This window comes from Leopardus geoffroyi, chromosome D1, assembly GCF_018350155.1.
Source record: "Leopardus geoffroyi isolate Oge1 chromosome D1, O.geoffroyi_Oge1_pat1.0, whole genome shotgun sequence".
Classification (NCBI taxonomy): Eukaryota; Metazoa; Chordata; class Mammalia; order Carnivora; family Felidae; genus Leopardus; species Leopardus geoffroyi.
In genome coordinates this window covers 42,745,153-42,763,262 of record NC_059329.1, presented here as the reverse complement: position 1 = coordinate 42,763,262, position 18,110 = coordinate 42,745,153, and positions in this window count along the sequence as shown.

Genomic DNA, 18,110 nt, shown 5'->3' with positions numbered 1-18,110 from the left:
CTAAGAAGCTCCAAGTATTGAGAAGAACCTCCAATTCCACGTATGGAATTGTCAAATCACTATGTTGTACACCTCAAATTAATATCTCATTGTATGTCAACTGTACTTCGATAACAATTTTTTAAATGCATCAAATAAAATGAGATTGATTGGTGGATGGATAGAGGGATGGTTTGATGGAAAGCTGGGACAAAGCAAGTTTAGTAAAATGTTAAGTGTAGGATCTGGATAATGCATAAATAAGTATTCATCTAAAAGCTTTTCAGTTTGAAACATTCTTAATGAAATTTTGGGAAAAAAATGCAGCTATTGGGGGTGAGGAAGATGAGCAAGGAAGTCATATAAAAAAAAAAAGGCCCCCAACTTAATGGATTTGATAAAGGGCAGAATGACTAAATGTCAGTAATAGGAGGCAGAAATGTTTTCCATGAGTGAGAATTATAGAGGTAATAGAAACAGAGATCTCATATGGAGAGTGAGGATAATTATAAAGAAATATCAGACAGCCATTTGACAAAGTGCAGTATTTCAAAATGGTAACAAACCCAATGTTCATTCTATCAAAATATCTTGTCATTTTCTTTTATGGCATTTTGGTTCTATATGCTTATATAGAGATTACATACAGGCTTGTGTAAAGGGTTTTCTACAGGTTTGTATGAAGGGTCTATATTTTATATATAGTTAATATGCCTTTGGATGACACACCTATTGTTATGTGTTACTATACAGGGTGAATATTGGTGAAACATAGGGGTAGTATATAGAATTCTCTTTTTAGTTATATCTAGAATGCTTTGCATTCCTTTTTCTTAATTTATTCTTTTATTTCTTAATTTTGAGAGAGAGAGAACAAGCAGGGGTGGGGCAGAGAGAGAGGGAGACAGAATCTGAAGCAGGCTCCACACTGTCAGTGCAGAGCCCAATGCAGGGCTCGAACCCATGAACCATGAGATCATGACCTGAGCAGGAACCAAGAGTCAGATGCCTAACAGACTGAGTCACCCAGGCGCCCTGGAATGCTTTGCATTTCTGAGTAAAAATTCATAATGAAATAATCTGAACTTTGTTACATATGTGTATAAATGCACAGAGCATTATTATATTTAAAACGTGTCCCTCTCTTGCTCCAAGATGATGTTGGCAATTTAATCCTTTCTTTTGGCCATAGTCTTTTCACACTGCATGTGTTTGGATTCAGGATCTTTCTACCTCCAACAAAGCCAGTAAATTATAAGGCTAACCAGAACTTAGTGTCTCTGACATTGTCTGCTTTTGCAGACTTGAGCTCTGAATAGCAGTAATTTGCTAACTCCCTGTGACTGCCTCACAAACAGAGTACTTGGCAGGGTGAGTGAAAGTGAGCAGGGGTGGGGTGCCACAACGGAGAAAGCCCAGAGGGAAGAGCTCTTCTCCTGTGACAGGATTCATGACGTGGGAAATTAGTCATTAAACTATGAGCACACTGCATACTTAGGCAGTGCCACACTTCTTTTCAAGAGAATTTTCCTTGCTATTTTGTCTCAAACCATGAGTTCACAGTTAATCTGTGTGTAGTCCTATAGCAAGAAATGCTGGGCAAATGGCTGTGTTCTATCATGTGGGCAGAAGAGCTACCAGTAGAATGCGAAGTATTGCTAGTGTCACGGGAGGGACCTGTGGTTTAGTGGAGATAACGAAATGATAAACTCTAACATTCCAGAGAGTGGATCAAAAGGAAAACTTAACACTCTGAACTCACAGAATTACTCTTTGGATATTTGTCATCACGAACGTTGAAGTGATGGAAGTCTGTAAAATACCAGACTTTGTAAAATACTTGAATACCTAGGCTACTCTGTGATTGCTATAGGCTAATTTATGTCATTCCAATTCCTTAGAATAATCCTGAGATTCACCTATATTTTCCATCGTCTCCATTGTAAAATACTTGAATACCTAGGCTACTCTGTGATTGCTATAGGCTATCCATTGTAAAATACTTGAATACCTAGGCTACTCTGTGATTGCTATAGGCTAATTTATGTCATTCCAATTCCTTAGAATAATCCTGAGATTCACCTATATTTTCCATCGTCTCTGAAGAAGTTACCTGATACTCAGAATGATGAAATAATTCGTCCAAGATCAGAGTTACTAGTGGCAATGGGATCCTTACCTAAATGTGTCTGATGCCAAAACCTGAAGTCTTTTTATTATGCCATATTATTTTAGTGCTACAAAGAGGAGGAGCTTACTTATTAACTGGGCTAGCTGCTTGTTTTTCCTTTCAAAATCTTCCCTGTACAAATCTTCTGTCTGATGCACTGCATAAGTACACTTTTGATAAATGCTTTGCATTTCTGAGTAAAACTTACCATACTTTATAATAAATACTCTGACCTTATTTGGATGGTGCATATAATGCTAGGAAGCCCAGCTCTCCTAGCTGGAGCCATGTAAAGCTATAGCTAACTTTGTTTCCAATATCTCAAGAACTAAAACATTTGGGACAATCAATGATGTTTATACATTAACTCAAAATTTAAAAATAATTGGTATTGCATGGGCATGATTTATGTTTCATTATATGGATCTTGGCATATATTTTAACAGCTTTTGTATTATGTACCAGTCTGCTTGTCAGCCCTGAGAAAGAAAGGACATACGGATAAAAGAAAATTTAAGAAACAAACAAACAAACAAAAAAAACCCCTCACAATTCAGTCTTGGTATTACGTGCCCAAAAGCAACATTGAGCATAAATTCACAAATGAAAACATTTCTAAATGTCATCTTGATGGTGAAATTTGCCTCTTGTGAGATTTAACTGATACTATTCCCTGCTCTTTAAATTTGATTTTTTTCTTTCATTTTTCTTTTATTATGACTCTGTTTCAACAAGAGTTGCGACAGTCGGTTTTGCTATCACTTTCCCTCTTCTTAGGACAGGCAGTCTATGATGCAGATCTCTGTGATCTTCAAAAGGAGAACAAGAACACCAAGAGAAGAATGTGGGGAGGCATCAGGGACTGTGACAGCTCTATGAACTGAGCAAATTGTGACTGAAAAAAATCACAGTCAAATGCTCAGGGTTATTCTATTCTTGTAAGATTAGTCCTTCAGCTTTTGAAATGTGCACTTCTTATCTTGCAAATTGCATGAATACAAAGGAACTAGACACTTGTCTTTCAATATGACAAGAATTCTGGAAAGCATTACCCCTTGAGAATGCCAAGCAAAATTATTAATATTAAAACAAAACTTTTTCTGAATCTAAGTTTTTCTTTTTTACTGAAAGGCCATCTGCATCCCCTTTTGAAATTCACCTTATCTTGCAAAAACCAAGTACTCCGCTGGTGTGAACCCCCAGTGTGAAGCTTCCCTAATTTCCATGCCATCCCCACCCCCAGTCTATGTCCTCTAGACAGAATTAATTACAACTTCTTTTTCCTTCTCCCAGTGTGTAACTAGTCCTTCAATTTAGCACTATTTAATTGTGCTCTGTATGATAGTCAATTGTAGGTCTGTTTTCTGTGCTAAACTGTAATCCTTGAAAGCATCTTTTTACCTAAGTCCACTCATCCACGAACCTTAAGTACTGGGCACACGGTGGGTGTGTTTTTTGCTAACTTTACATTGAATTAAATCAATTTCCAGATAACTCTCAGGTCCCTTTTACAAAGCAGAAAGTGCAGAATGGAGGTTATTTAGCAAATCTGGGTGTTCAAGTTCTATGTTCTCATATGCCCAAAGCCACCCTGCAAATTCATGCTGAAACCACTTCAAAAGCTGCCTGGCAACCTTTTTAGCAATCCATACTCATGGACCTCAAACTCCATTGTACCTTCTGATGCCCGTATTTTCAATAAGATCCCCTGTTGCTACTGATACACATCCAGATTTGTCAAACACTGGTTTTAGGTAAAGCAAAATAATTTTTTTTTTAAATTTTAACGTTTATTTATTATTGAGAGACAGAGAGACACAGAGCATGAGCAGGGGAGGGGTAGAGAGAGGTGGAGACACAGAATCTGAAGTAGGCTCCAGGCTCTGAGCTGTCAGCACAGAGCCCGACGTGGGGCTTGAACTCATGAACTATGAGATCGTGACCTGAGCCGATGTCAGTCGCCCAACCAACTGAGGCACCCAGGCGCCTCAAAATAAAATAATTTTTAAAAATTATACAAGATAGGGGTGCCTGGGTGGTTCAGTTGGTTGAGCATCCAACTTTTGATTTTGGCTCAGGTCATGATTTCAAGGTCATGGGATTGAGCCCCATGTCCAGCTTCACACTGAGTGTGGAAGCTACTTAAGATTCTCTCTCCCTCTCTGCCCGTCTCCCTCATTCATGCTCTCTAAATATATTTTAAAAAGTATACAAGATAAATTCATTTATTTATTTAAATAATGCACTTTGATCTTCAGTTGCACATAGTGTACAAAATAGTTTATTATTGACTCTTCCATTAGGATGTAAGCTTCACGAAAGCAGGAAATTTCTTGGTTTTCTTTTCTTCTAAAACTCAATGTCCAGCACATGGATAACACAGTCACTTCCTAATTTGTCTCTCTTGATTTCCATCAGGGGCAAGAATTATCTTTCTAAATTAAAAGCTGATCATATAATTTCCTTCCTGCAAGCCTAAAGCCCCCTTTCTCTTACAGTTTTCAAACTTTAATATCCATCAAAATATCTTAGGGAGCTGAAAATTATATTGGGTTATGAGTTTACCCTCAGTGATTCCCCTCCATTTGATCTTGGTTGGGGACAGCAGAGCAGCTCTAGAAGTAATTCTTAATCACAGTCAGTTTTGAAAACATTCACTTCAATTAAAATAAGATAGTCAAAATATCTTGTTATGGCACTCAGGACACTTCAAAATTGGACCCCGATTATTGCCCCAGTTTCTTTCTCCTAAGACATTAAACTCTATGCACAAGTCTGATTAGGCTACTTACAATTTCCTAAACATGAAATAATCTTCATTCTTCCCAGTAATTATATATAATTCTCCTTTCCCAGGATACTCTTGTATCTCATCACCTGTATTCAGTGAAGTTGTACCGAAAAGGAACCAGCTCAGGAGCTGGTTCTAAAGGATACCCATGCTATAAAGCCATTTCTTTTCATTAGAATTAATTACTTCCTTCATTATGCTCCCAAAGAGTTATACTTCTTATAGCATCCATCTCATGATATCATGATGTTTTTGTTGACCTCTCCCATTTAAAGATTGTGAACTTGCCACAGGCACCTGAGTGGCTCAGTCAGTGAAACATCCGACTTTGGTTCAGGTCATGATCTCCCGGTCTGTGGGTTTGAGCCCCGTGTCAGGCTCTGTGCTGGCAGCTCAGAGCCTGGAGCTTGCTTTGGATTCTGTGTCCCCATCTCTGTTCCTCCCCACTCATGCTGTCTCTGTCATTTTCTCTCAAAAATAAACATTAAAAAACAAAAAAAAACCCAAAGATTGTGAACTTGTTGAAGCACATATACATACATATTCACACACGTTTCATCTTTATATCATTATCTTTTTGAATACTAATGGGCACATGATAAGTGCTCAATAAATATTTGTTGAATTTCATTACAGATGTTTTACAATCTAGTACATTCACATATTTTACAACATAGTTGACATTATAAGTGCTAATTATGAGTCTATGATAATTAGCAGGAAGTTTGTGAGTATCAAACAAATGTAACTTCATTATAATAGTAAGCATATTTTAAAAATAATAGTTTGGTAATTTTTGCATCTAATTTTCCAAAGAATACCTTTATTTCTCTAATTGATTACTTTAATTCCTCGTATAAGTCAGCCAAGAGAGCAAGAACATCTATTTATATCATAAGTCCTCTATGAAATGTATTTCCATAAAAATCAATCAAATTAGAAATGTGAGTCTAAGTGTTAAATGTTTTAATTGGCACTTTATAAATGTTTATTAAATGAATGATTGAATAAATTATCATTCTGGAGCTATGTCTAAACTGATAAATCAGGTAGTTACAAAGAGAAAAGATCAGTTAAGTGTTTTATGCTTTAAACATTTTTAATATAACTTTTTGTGATATTAGTGTTTTACAAAAATGTGATTTAGAATGCCTTATAATAACACTCCAACATATTTTTGGTAATATTTAAGGGGGAGAGGAATTCTTATGGCATAATTTATTAACAGTAATGAAAATAGATTATACAAACTATTTTATGATATTAGAAATCTTTTGAGGATACATTACATCAAACGTTTTATAAATGTCTTATATTTAAATGTTTTATAGCCAATGACAGAGTTTTGTTTTATATAGAGATATCATTTACAGTAAAATGCTAGTGAAATTGAATTTAAAATATACACCATTGTTATGTTTAGTTCCTTTGACTCACCATTTAGGGCAAATGTCATTAAGATATTCATCATCTAAGATCACGACCTTTGAAAGTACTATTTCCAATAATGCCCAAATCTTTGAAAGCTTTAACCCAACATTCAACTTGAAGTAATAAAATTTCTAAAAATCTATCAATCATGAATGCTGAGAATGACCATACTGAGCACCCAGCAAATCCCACTCATTTTGAAAAAGAGGAAATAGAGACCAAGAAGAATATGTAACTCACCAAAGGTCATACAGAAAATCAATGGCAGAGCTGGGACTGGAATTCAGGGTCCCAGTGATTCATGCAATACTCTCTCATTAACTTATGCTGTCTTTTTTTTTCTACTTCTGTTTGCATGGGAAAACCCATTGATTTGGTTGGTACTCAAAACTCAGCCATAATCAGTGTCTTCTGTAGCCTCAGAGTTTTCTTGAAACTCACTGTGCAAGTAACAAAACTTGTTGACTTATATTGTTATTTTATACTTCAAAGTTTATGTTTAGGAGGAGGGTTTGGAAACAAACATTAACTTAGGTTAACTCTAAGAGTATGCTTGAGAGGGGTTCCACATTTTACATTATGCATATCAGTATTTGTTGCATATTTTGAAGCAATTATTACCATAACTTTGAAATAAAAATATTTAAACTGAGATAAACAACAAAAGAAAAAAATGTATTCTTGTTTGGAACCCTCATCACTCTGGGTGGTCCCTGGGCTAATTTTTGTAATATATTAGATGGTTTGTTTCTTGTAGGAACTTATGGAAGAAATAGGAATTTAGGAAGAATCCCTCTGCTTTTGCATTGCATTTTGCTATATGAAATCACAAATACTCCATGAAGTATATAATCTTTCTCCGAAATCTTCAATATGTTTCTCTTTATTGGTTCTTTCTATTCAACCTATAAACATAATCAAGAAATTCTCATTCTGGAACAATTAAATGAAACCAGGCACCCATTCCATCTCTTATTTATACCTCTCCCATTTCCTGAATCACTCTGGCTGTCACCTGTTCTGTTACTACCTTATGTATTTATACATTTTTTAGAGCATCCAATGATGCCTAGCAAATAGTGGGCAAACAGGAAACACTTCATAAGTATTGTCCTACTGAACTTTAGATTGTTTGATTTCTCTGTGCTGTTCACTCTGCTAATTAACATGAACTTGCAAATAAACAAGGACAGTGGTACAAATCATCAGAACTTCCTTATAAAATAAGCATAATTTTCAGATCACTTCTCTGAATGTGAAAGAGTTGTACATTTACTGAGATAGAAAAGTATAATTCCAGATTTCCTATTAGGCACTCTCATAGAACCACGGACTTTCCTTTATCGGAAAATATTAAGCTGAAATTTAAAATGTTGTGTAAAATCCTTTGGATGGTATCAGTCTCTCCAGGTAGTATGAAAGCTTTATGAAGACAAGAAAACCACCCAAGTTGTTTCATGGTTGACTGAAAGTTCCCCGGGGGGACAAGGATTCTGCCTGACACAGAAAAGAGGTTCAACAATTATCTATTGAATGAATGAATGAATATACTGAGAAGATTTAAGTAGTTCACAATACTGAAGTTAAAAATTAAATTTAGAAGGGGATATTCAGTATATTTGGCAATTAGATCAAATGTCATACAGGTAATTTAGAGAACTTTCTGATGACTATTGTGAATTGCAAAGTATCTTACCCTTGAAATTGATTCATTTATAAATAAATTCATTAGCAAATAATTTCGACTATCCAAAGCTTTCATACGGAGAGCTCTTTAAAGGGATTGTGTAAGCAAGCTTTCCCTTTCTTCATTTCTTTTAAGCTAAGAGCTCAACAGTGACATAGCCATTATTTCCTTATGCCTTAAAATCCAGTAAGTTATATCAAACTCTATTCAGGTTGGAAAATAAATATTTTTGCTCTGTGCTTTGGATTTACATTAAAGCCATAAAAACAGCAAGATTTACTCTGGACCCGTAAATTAGACCAAAAGCTCTTACATCCTGTTTTTAGGGCTAGTGTTTGCATTTGTCATGTTTCAGTCTATTTCATCTCATACAGGTCTACCAGCCTGTAATAGTGAAAATACACAAGCACTCTTTTTGTTTTAGGACACTATTATTCTGCTACAGTTCTGTCAGGATTTCTGTGATGTTCCTTTAAATAGAAAATATGCGTACACATAATATTTCACGTTTTTAAAACTATATTCCCCTTGTAATGCATAGAAATTGTCCTAATATCTTTACCTTTGGGTTTTAGTGCTTTATGTTTACCTTTAAAATACTTTTTTTTCTTTTTATAATTTGTTTTGAAGGGCATATGTATTCATGTGTATGTGGCTGAGATATAGTTTTTTTTTGTTTGTTTATTTTATTTTATTTTTTTTAGTTTTTTTAAATTTATTGAGAGAGAGAGAGAGAGAGAGAGTGAGCGAGCGCAAGTGGGCACCCAGGGCTGGGGGGCAGAGACAGAGGGAAAGAGAGAATCCTAAGCAGGCTCCATGCTATCAGCACAGATTCCAATGCAGGGCTGGATCCCACATACAGAACCATGAGATCACGAGTCCAAAAATCAAGAGTCCAACGTTTAACTGAGTCACCCAGGTGCCCTGAGAAATATTTGTAATAGTAAAATATGATCATTTTTTAGCTGTGATTCAAGTCTTGTTGGGATCTTAGAATTTGACTAAGAAAATCCAGTTCACAAGCAACACTGATTTCCATAACGTACAAGTGAAAAGAATGCTCTTTCTTTGGCATTTGCAGCTATGAGCCTTGAATGTTTGCAAAAATTTTTAAAGTAACTGATTTATACCTTACTTTCAGTGTTTAGTCAAGTTCCCTTCCTGTAATGCCACAATATTGAACACTAATATAGCTTTTCATGTAAAAGACCCCAATTTTAGTCATCATGGCAAAGTTCTTACACTGATGATTTTTTAACTTGGGCAGTTGGTAGCATATTGGGATTATCAAGGAAGATGGTTAAACCCAAGAACTTGGAGAGAAGATTTAAAAAATTCTTCTTGGAGGGGCACCTGGGTGGCTCAGTCAGTTAAGCATCCAACTCTTGATTTTGGCTCGGGTCCTGGTTCTTGAGTTCATGCCCTGCATTGGGCTCTGCACTGAGAGCACAGAGCCTGCTTGAGTTTCTGTATCCCTCTCTCTCTCAAAATAAATAAAAACAAACTTAAAAAAATTCTTCTTCGCGTTAAATAATTTAAATAAATACCAAGCATTAATTGGAGACAAAATTTATACTAGATTGCTTGGAATATTTTCTTGAATTATAGTTTCATCGATGATATTAACCAAGTTAAAGGACACATTTATCAGTGAAGGACTATAGCTAGCCTAGGAAAACATGTTACAGAGAAGGCAATTTCTTTTGATGTATGTGTATCAGGATCTAGGATAGAGAAATATAGGATAAAGGCAATCCTCTACCTACTGTCTTTCATAATAAGTTAATGAGTTGTATCCTGACTGATAGATCAATCTTATGTGAATTCAAGTATTATAAGCACGCCAAAGAGTAATTGATCACTTCTAAATACACTAATACATTTTAGATTCTAGATCTTAAAGGATTGGGCCACTCACTGTACTACTGAAGCATGCCTCCATTTAAAATTAAAGGAGAATTACAGGTCATTCAAGTCCCATTGGATCTTTCATGTTTAAATAGATCAAATTGCAGAATTTAGCATATGAATAACAGGATACCTGTTTCAGTACATCTGCAAGAGAAGTATCCTTTTTTTAAAAAATAAAGGCAAATTATAATAAGTTCCATCCATTACAATGCTCTATATTAAAAGCTAATTTGAATGTAATAAAGGCCACCAGGCTCTAAAAGTAAATAAATAAAATTAAATTAAAGTAGAATTAAAACATTATGTCTCTCTCCTTGCTTTACAAGCTTTTAAAATTTAGCAAGACTGTTTGGCCTAGAGTATTCAAATATGTGCATAAATTATTAGTTACATCATTCGTAGAGATGAAGGCTGGCTTTAAAAAAATTTTTTTTTAATGTTTTTAGTTACTTTTGAGAGAGAGAGAAAGAGAACTAGCGAGGGAGGGGCAGAGAGAGAGGGAGACACAGAATCTGAAGCAGGCTCCAGGCTCTGAGCAGTCAGCACAGTGCCTGAGGTAGGGCTGGAACTCGGAACCGCGAGATCAAGACCTGAGCCAAAGTCGGACACTTAACGGACTGAGCCACCCAGGCGCTCCTGAAGACTGGTTTTTGTGGAAATATTTTATGTTTTACTTACACGAGGTGAATAGCGGTCCTGCATTACACAGAAAGATAAAGCATGGACATACAGGAAGTGTGTATAGAATGAAATAAATTGTGAAAACAAGGATTAGTGGGTCACAATGCAAAGTGAAGATAGAAAACCCATATGAATTTTGATGTGGGAAACAAAGGCAGAAGAAAAATATAATAAGTTTCCTTACTGCCTACAGCCCATTGACAAGTCTTTGAGACAGGCAGATTCCGAGCTCAGCTACCTTGATGATGACACTTTGCTAAGGGCAAAAGGGAATCTTAGCTTAATATTATCCTGACACCCCAGGATCCTGTAATTCTCCTTTAACGTATAAAAATTCCTTTGGAAACCTGCTTTATCTCTACTCCCCAAGATATATGTTAGCAATCATACTCCAAGCATACGGCTCCCTGATACACATCTGAAGGGTTTCATGATTGAGGTTTTACTAGGCAGTAACAAATGACCTTTTCCTAACTATAATAGCTAGTCCCCTCAAGGTCCTGGAAACCTTACTTCCAAAATTCCTTAGAGACTTAGGCTATCCCTAACCTCCTCCCAACTTGAAGGTGTATGATCAGTTCTGCCAATGGGTCCTGTCCTTGCACTTTAATAAAACCCCCTTTTTGCACCAAAAATGTCTCAAGAATTCTTTCTTGGCCATTGGCTTTGGTAAGAAAGGGGCACCTGGGTGGCTTAGTCAGTTGAGCATCTGAATCTTGAATTTGGCTCAGGTCATGATCTCACTGTGCTGACAACACAGAGTCTGCTTGGATTCTCTCTCCCTCTCTCAGCCCCTCCCCTGCTTATGCACACACTTGTGCACACACACTGTCTCTTTCCCTCTCTCTCAAAATAAATAAACATTAAAAAAAATAAACTGGTAAAAAAATTAAAATGGTTTAAAAAACAGAAAGCTGTAATTTTTGATCGAAAGGAAACACAAAGTGAGTTTCAATTTCAACCTGACCTGCCCGAGGACACTTTCTAAGTTATGGCACAAAATTGTGAACCAAAACAGGTATCAACAGTCAATTGAAGCTCAGGGCTACTGAGGTAGGTGGTATTTGTGGGTCAGGGTTTTAGAAAAGAACAAGAGGCTCAGAGAAGTAGGATAAAGTCTGCATGGAGATTTTGTCAGAATACTAAACTGCATATACTTAAGTGAAAATATTTGAGGCTCAGCAAAGAATAGCTACTGGGAATCTTTGAGATAAGCATATATTCTGGAGGTTACTCCGTCCTTAGAGACTTCTCAGAAGCAGAATGTAGGGATTTCAGTAAAGCAAGCTGATAGCTCAAAAAGGCCATGGCTTAGCTATAGTACTATTGCATATATGCTTTAACGAAGTCTGAAAACAATCCTTGGAGGTTCAAACCGATCACCAAATTCACTGCCAGAACAAATATCAAACTAACTGCAATCAGGAAGAAATGCAGATCTACAAGCATGAATAACTTGTAATAGAATAGAATATATGTGTGAAAATGTAAAATCATTTTTCCTGTCTTATTTTTATAAAAGACAATTAACTAGGGGCACCTGGGTTGCTCAGTGGGTTAAGTGCCCGACTTCGGCTCAAGTCATGATCTCATGGTTCATGAGTTCGAGCCCCACATTGGGCTCTCTGCAGTCAGCACAGAGCGCTCTTCAGAACCTTGGTGCCTGCCCCCCACCCTTCCCCTGGTCCTAAGAGTATGCACTCTCTCTCTAAAATAAATAAACCCTAAAAACAAAAGGCAATCGAATAAAGAAAAAATAAATGACAATATGCTGTGAGATTTCTAACGTGTAGTGTCTGAAAATATAGCATAAAGAATGGACAGAGTAAATGGAAGACCTCTGTTTTCAATGTTTTAATTATACATGATGACACAATGTTCATTCAATATATACTTTAATAAGTTAAGGACGATATAGCAATTCCAGAAAACATTAAAAAATAAGAAAGTAAAACTGAAAAGCAAATAGATGAGATAAAATAGAATGCTAAAAAATAAAAGGACTATTGAAAATGCTCTGTATGATATGTTAATGATGGAAACATGTCATTTTACATTTGTTGAAACCCATGTAGTACACAACTCCAAGAATGAACCCTACTGTAAACTATGGACTTTAGGTGATCATGATATGTCAATAGGTTTATCAGTTGTAACTGATGTACTTCTCTGAGGGGGGATGTTGATAATGTAGGAAGCTATACATGTGTGGGGACAGTGAATATAAGGGAAATCTTTGTACCTTCCCCTCCACTTTGCTGTGAGCCTAAAAATTGACCGAAAAACACAGTCTTAAAAATGAGTAATCCAAAAGAAGGCAGAAGCAAATGAAAGAATTAAGAAGAGTTGGCACAAAGAATAAATAAAAACAATAAAATGAATTTACACTCAATAATACTAAAGTAATACAGTTGAAAACATTAAATAAGCTAAACACATACATTAAAAGACAGATTTTCATACTAATTAATAAGAAGATGTAACTACTTCTTAAAGCAGAAAAAATTTAATTATGAAGATATAGGTGGCTAAAAAGCAAAATGATAAAAAATAATACTCTATGAAAGTTCTCATTCTGAGAAATCTGGAATGGCTACATTATTTTCAAAAAAAGAGATTTTAAGGAACAAATTATTTCCAGACATAAGGAGGGCATTAGGATGAAGGGTCAATAAATTGAGAATACATAACAATCCAGAGGCACCTGGGTGGCTCCAGGCAGTTAAATGTCTGATTCTTGATTTCCACTCAGGTCATGATTTCACATCATGAGATTGAGCCCCTCATCGGTCTCCATGCTGAGCATAGAGCCTGCTTGGGATTCTCTCCCTCCCTCTCTCTTTGCCTCTTCCCTGCTTATGCACATGTGATTACACACACACTCTCTCTCTTAAAATAATTAAACATACTTTAAAAAAGAATACATAACAATCCTTTAAAAGTATCTGGTTAATAAAAGAATATCTATATGTATAAAAATAAAACAAAACTAAAGAGAGACATTATTGGATCCTTAGTTACAAATTTTAATAGTCCTCCCTCAATAAATAAAGAAACAAAACAAGTAAATAAAAAATTAGTAATAATATAGAAGATTTAAACAAAGCACACTTAGTATAATCAACATTTATGGAAAATTATAAAGTAAAAACTGAAAAATACACATTATTTTCAAGTTCACATGGATAACCCACCAAAACAGACCACATACTGGGACATAAAATAAATCTATATATTTCAAAGGATTGAATTCATACATGACCATAGCAAAATCAGTAGACAATGACCAAAACATATTGGGAAAAATCACCACATATTTTGAAATTAAGCAGCACATTTCTGCATAACCCATGAACCAATGAAGGAATCACAGATGTAATTAGAATATATTTTTAATAGAATGATAATTTAAAGACAACATACCATAATATTAAAATACAGCTTAAATAGTGCTTATAGGTAAATCCAAAGCTTTAAATGCTTATAATAGAACAGAGGGAAGTCTGAAAATCAGCATCTACTCTACCATCTGTAAAAAGTAGAAATGAACTTATTAACTCAAAGCACCTAAAATGAAGGAGGCAGTAAAGGTGAATCTTAAAATGAAAGTCATAGGACTATAAAGTAGTAAAACAGAAAAACAATGAGTAAACAAAGTCCAACAGAGGGAAAAAAAACTTTTTTTTTTTTTTAAAGATCAACAATAGTGAGAAATTCCCTGATTGATAAAGGGGAGAGAAAGAGAGAGAGGGAATGAATATTCTAAATGACAAATCAGGAATAAATGAAGGGACCTCTATCAGCAAATATTAAAGAGGGGGTACCACTACAGATCAAATAGGTATTAACTGAACAACAAAGTAATACTATGAACAAAGTTATACCAAAATTTTTTGACAATTTAATTAAATGGGCACATTCCTTAAAAGGCACACGGTAGCAAAACTGACTCGAGGAAATTGTAGAGCTGAACAGCCATATATCTATTAATGCAATTAAATTCAATATAAATGACCTTCTTACATTCATACAAAGAAAAAAATCAAAGCCAGATTGCTTCACTGGTGAATTAGCTAAAACACTTAAGGAATAAAATAATATCAGTCTTAAAAAATACTTCAAATAATAGTATAAAAGCTGATTTTATGAAACCAGCAATACCCTAAAACTAAAATCAGACAAAAATATTACAAGAAGAGAAAAATATAGACCATTATATGTGGTGAACATAAATACAAAAATTATTTTAAAATATTAACTTTTTGAGTCTAACAAGTGGGATTCATCTCAGAACTGCAAATTTTATTCAACATTCAAATATTAATTTAATCTTTCAACAGGATAAAGGAGAGAAACACATTAAGAGAATTTAAGTTAATGCAGAAAAAATGTTTCACAAAATCTAACACTACCTACATTAAATAAAGGAAGGGAAATAAGAGAAATCAGACCAGGAAAAAAAACCTGTGAAACAGAATAAATCAAAGAGATGATAAGGTGGTTAGGATGAATATGTGCTATACATATATCACAGGGAAGAATATGGTAGCTTTTTGCCAATAATTTTAGCAACCTAGATAAAATAGACAAATCACTGGAGAGATACTAACGAATTCACTCAGGAAGAAATAGATAACCTAAACAACTCTATAACTACTAAAGAAGTTAAAGTTCTATACAGAGTCTACGTTCATTTCTGCCAAATATTTTTAAAAATTCTGAAAGTTCTACTAGAAAATTAAAGATAAGGGAATATTTTCCACTGATTCTATGCAGCCAGCATTACAAAACAGATAATTAAAAAAAGAAACCTACAGACATCCTTTATGAACATAGATGCAAAATTCTTAACATATTCAGTAAATTCAATTCCATATATAAACAATAAATAAACTAGTGAGATTTTTCATAAGAATGCAAGATTTGATTAATATGAAAACTAATCAATATAATTCATGTATTATTAAACTGAGGAAAAAGATTATCTCAATATATGTAGGAAAAAAACATTTGATAAACTCTAACATCTAATTCTGATAAAAAGAGAGCAAACTAGAAAGGTAAAGAAACTTTCTCAACTTGATAAAGGAAACCCTTGAAAAACCTACAGCTGACAGCATGTTTCCTTCAAAGATCAAGAAGATGTCAAAGATATCTGCTTTCATGTTAGAGATTTTAACTGGTATAATAAGGCAGCAAGAGAAAAAAAGTACCTAGGTTGGAAAGGAAAAGGAAAACTATCTTTGTTAGCAGATGCCATGATCAGGGGTGCATTGGTGGCTTAGTAGGTTAAGGGTCCAACTCTCCATCTCCTTTCAGGTCATGATCTCACACATCAGGAGATCAAGCCCTGCCTCAGGCTCTGTGCTGACAGCATGGAGCCTACTTGGATTTCTCTCTCTGCCTCTCCCCTGCTCACTCCTACTCTCTCTCTTTCTCTCTCTCAAAATAAATATATAAAAACTTTAAAAAAAAGAAACAAAGGAAGATCCCATGATTATCTATGTAGAAAATCCTATGGAAACTAAATAAGTGCATTTACGTAGATTATAAAATGCAAGATTATTACAAATTCAAATGTTTTTCTACAAGTAGCATCACTTAACAATCAGTAGTTCAGAAATAAACAATCAATGCCATTTACAGTAATATGAAAAATATGAGATTTTTAGGTACACCTCTGTCAAGAGACACATGACCTGTAGGCTGAATGAAACAGTCATTTTTAAGAGATATTAAAGAAGACCTAAATAAATACAGAGATATACCAAGTTTAGGGGTCAGAAGACTCAATATTGTAGTGATGTCAATTCTCTCCAAACTGATAGTTTCAAAATAATGCCAATCAAAATCCAATAATATTTTTTTTTTTACTTTTATTTATTTTGAGAGAAAGAGAAAGCATGACTCAAGGAGGGGCAGAGAGAAAGGGAGAGGGAGAATTCCAAGCAGGCTCTGTGCTGTCAGCACAGAACCTGACCCAGGGCTCAAGCCCATGAACCACAAGATAATGACCTGAGCTGAAGTTGGATGCTTAATCGACTGAGCCACTCTGTCACCTCCCAATAATAGGTGTTTTTTAAGTATGAAAATGTAAAGGGCAATGTAAATTGCCAAAATAATATTGCAAATGAAGAATAATTTTGAAGACTTAAAATTCTTGACTTTAAGATATTTAAAGCTGCAGTTACTAGACAAGGTGGATTGGATTTAAGACCGACAAAGGGAAGAGACATAGAAGATGTAGAGATATAATAAGGATAGTAAATAAGCACATTAAAATATGTTCAATATAGTCAGTCACCAAGGAAATGAAAATTAGGAAAACAATGAGATGCCATTATGTATCTATTAGAAGAGCTAAAATTAAAAGGATTAACCACATCAAGCGTTGTAAAGGATTTGCATTAACAAGAACTCTCATACAACGCTGGTAAGAATGTAAAATGTAAAATCACTTTCACAAACTGGGAGTTTCTTAAAGACTTAAACATGTATCTATTCTATGATCCAGCCTAGCCATCCTACTCATAGCTATTCACCCAAGAAAAATGAAAGTATATATCCAAGCAATGACTTTTAAATTAATGTACATTGCAGGTTTACTTATAATAGACAAAAACTATAGACATTGCAAATGCATATCAGCTGGTGAATTGATAAACTATGGTATATTCATACAATGGAAAATCATCAGCAATAAAAAGTAAACTACTGATATGAATAAGAAATGCATGAGGCTCAAAATAATTGTACTGAGTGGAATACACATTGATGATTACATGTATAATAATTTCTAAAAATTATCAAATTAATCTATGGTAAAAGAAAGAAGATCGATGGTCTCCAGGAGGCATGGCAATGACATTAAATGGGTAAGAGAAACAGACTTCCAAGGTGTATGAGGAAAGTGGGTTTTATAGATACATTAATTAACTTTTAAAAAAATGTTTGCAGGGCGCCTGGGTGGCACAGTTGGTTAAGCATCCGACTTCAGCCAGGTCACGATCTCGCGGTCCGGGAGTTCGAGCCCCGCGTCAGGCTCTGGGCTCATGGCTCAGAGCCTGGAGCCCGTTTCTGATTCTGTGTCTCCCTCTCTCTCTGCCCCTCCCCCATTCATGCTCTGTCTCTCTCTGTCCCAAAAATAAATAAACGTTGAAAAAAAAATTTTTAAAAAATGTTTGCTTATTTTGGTGGGGGGAAGGGGGAGAGAGAGACTCCCAAGGAGGCTCTGTGTTCTCAGTGCAGATCCCAATACAGGCTTGAATTCACAAACTGTCAGATCATGACCTGAGCTAATATCAAGAGTTAGATGCTCAAGTGACTGAGCCACCCAGGTACCCCAATATATTAATTAACTTGACTGTGTAATATTTTCACAGGTGAATATGTGTATCAAAACCTACCAAATTTTACATCTTAATTATGTATAGTTTAAAATTTCTTTTGGTTTATTTATT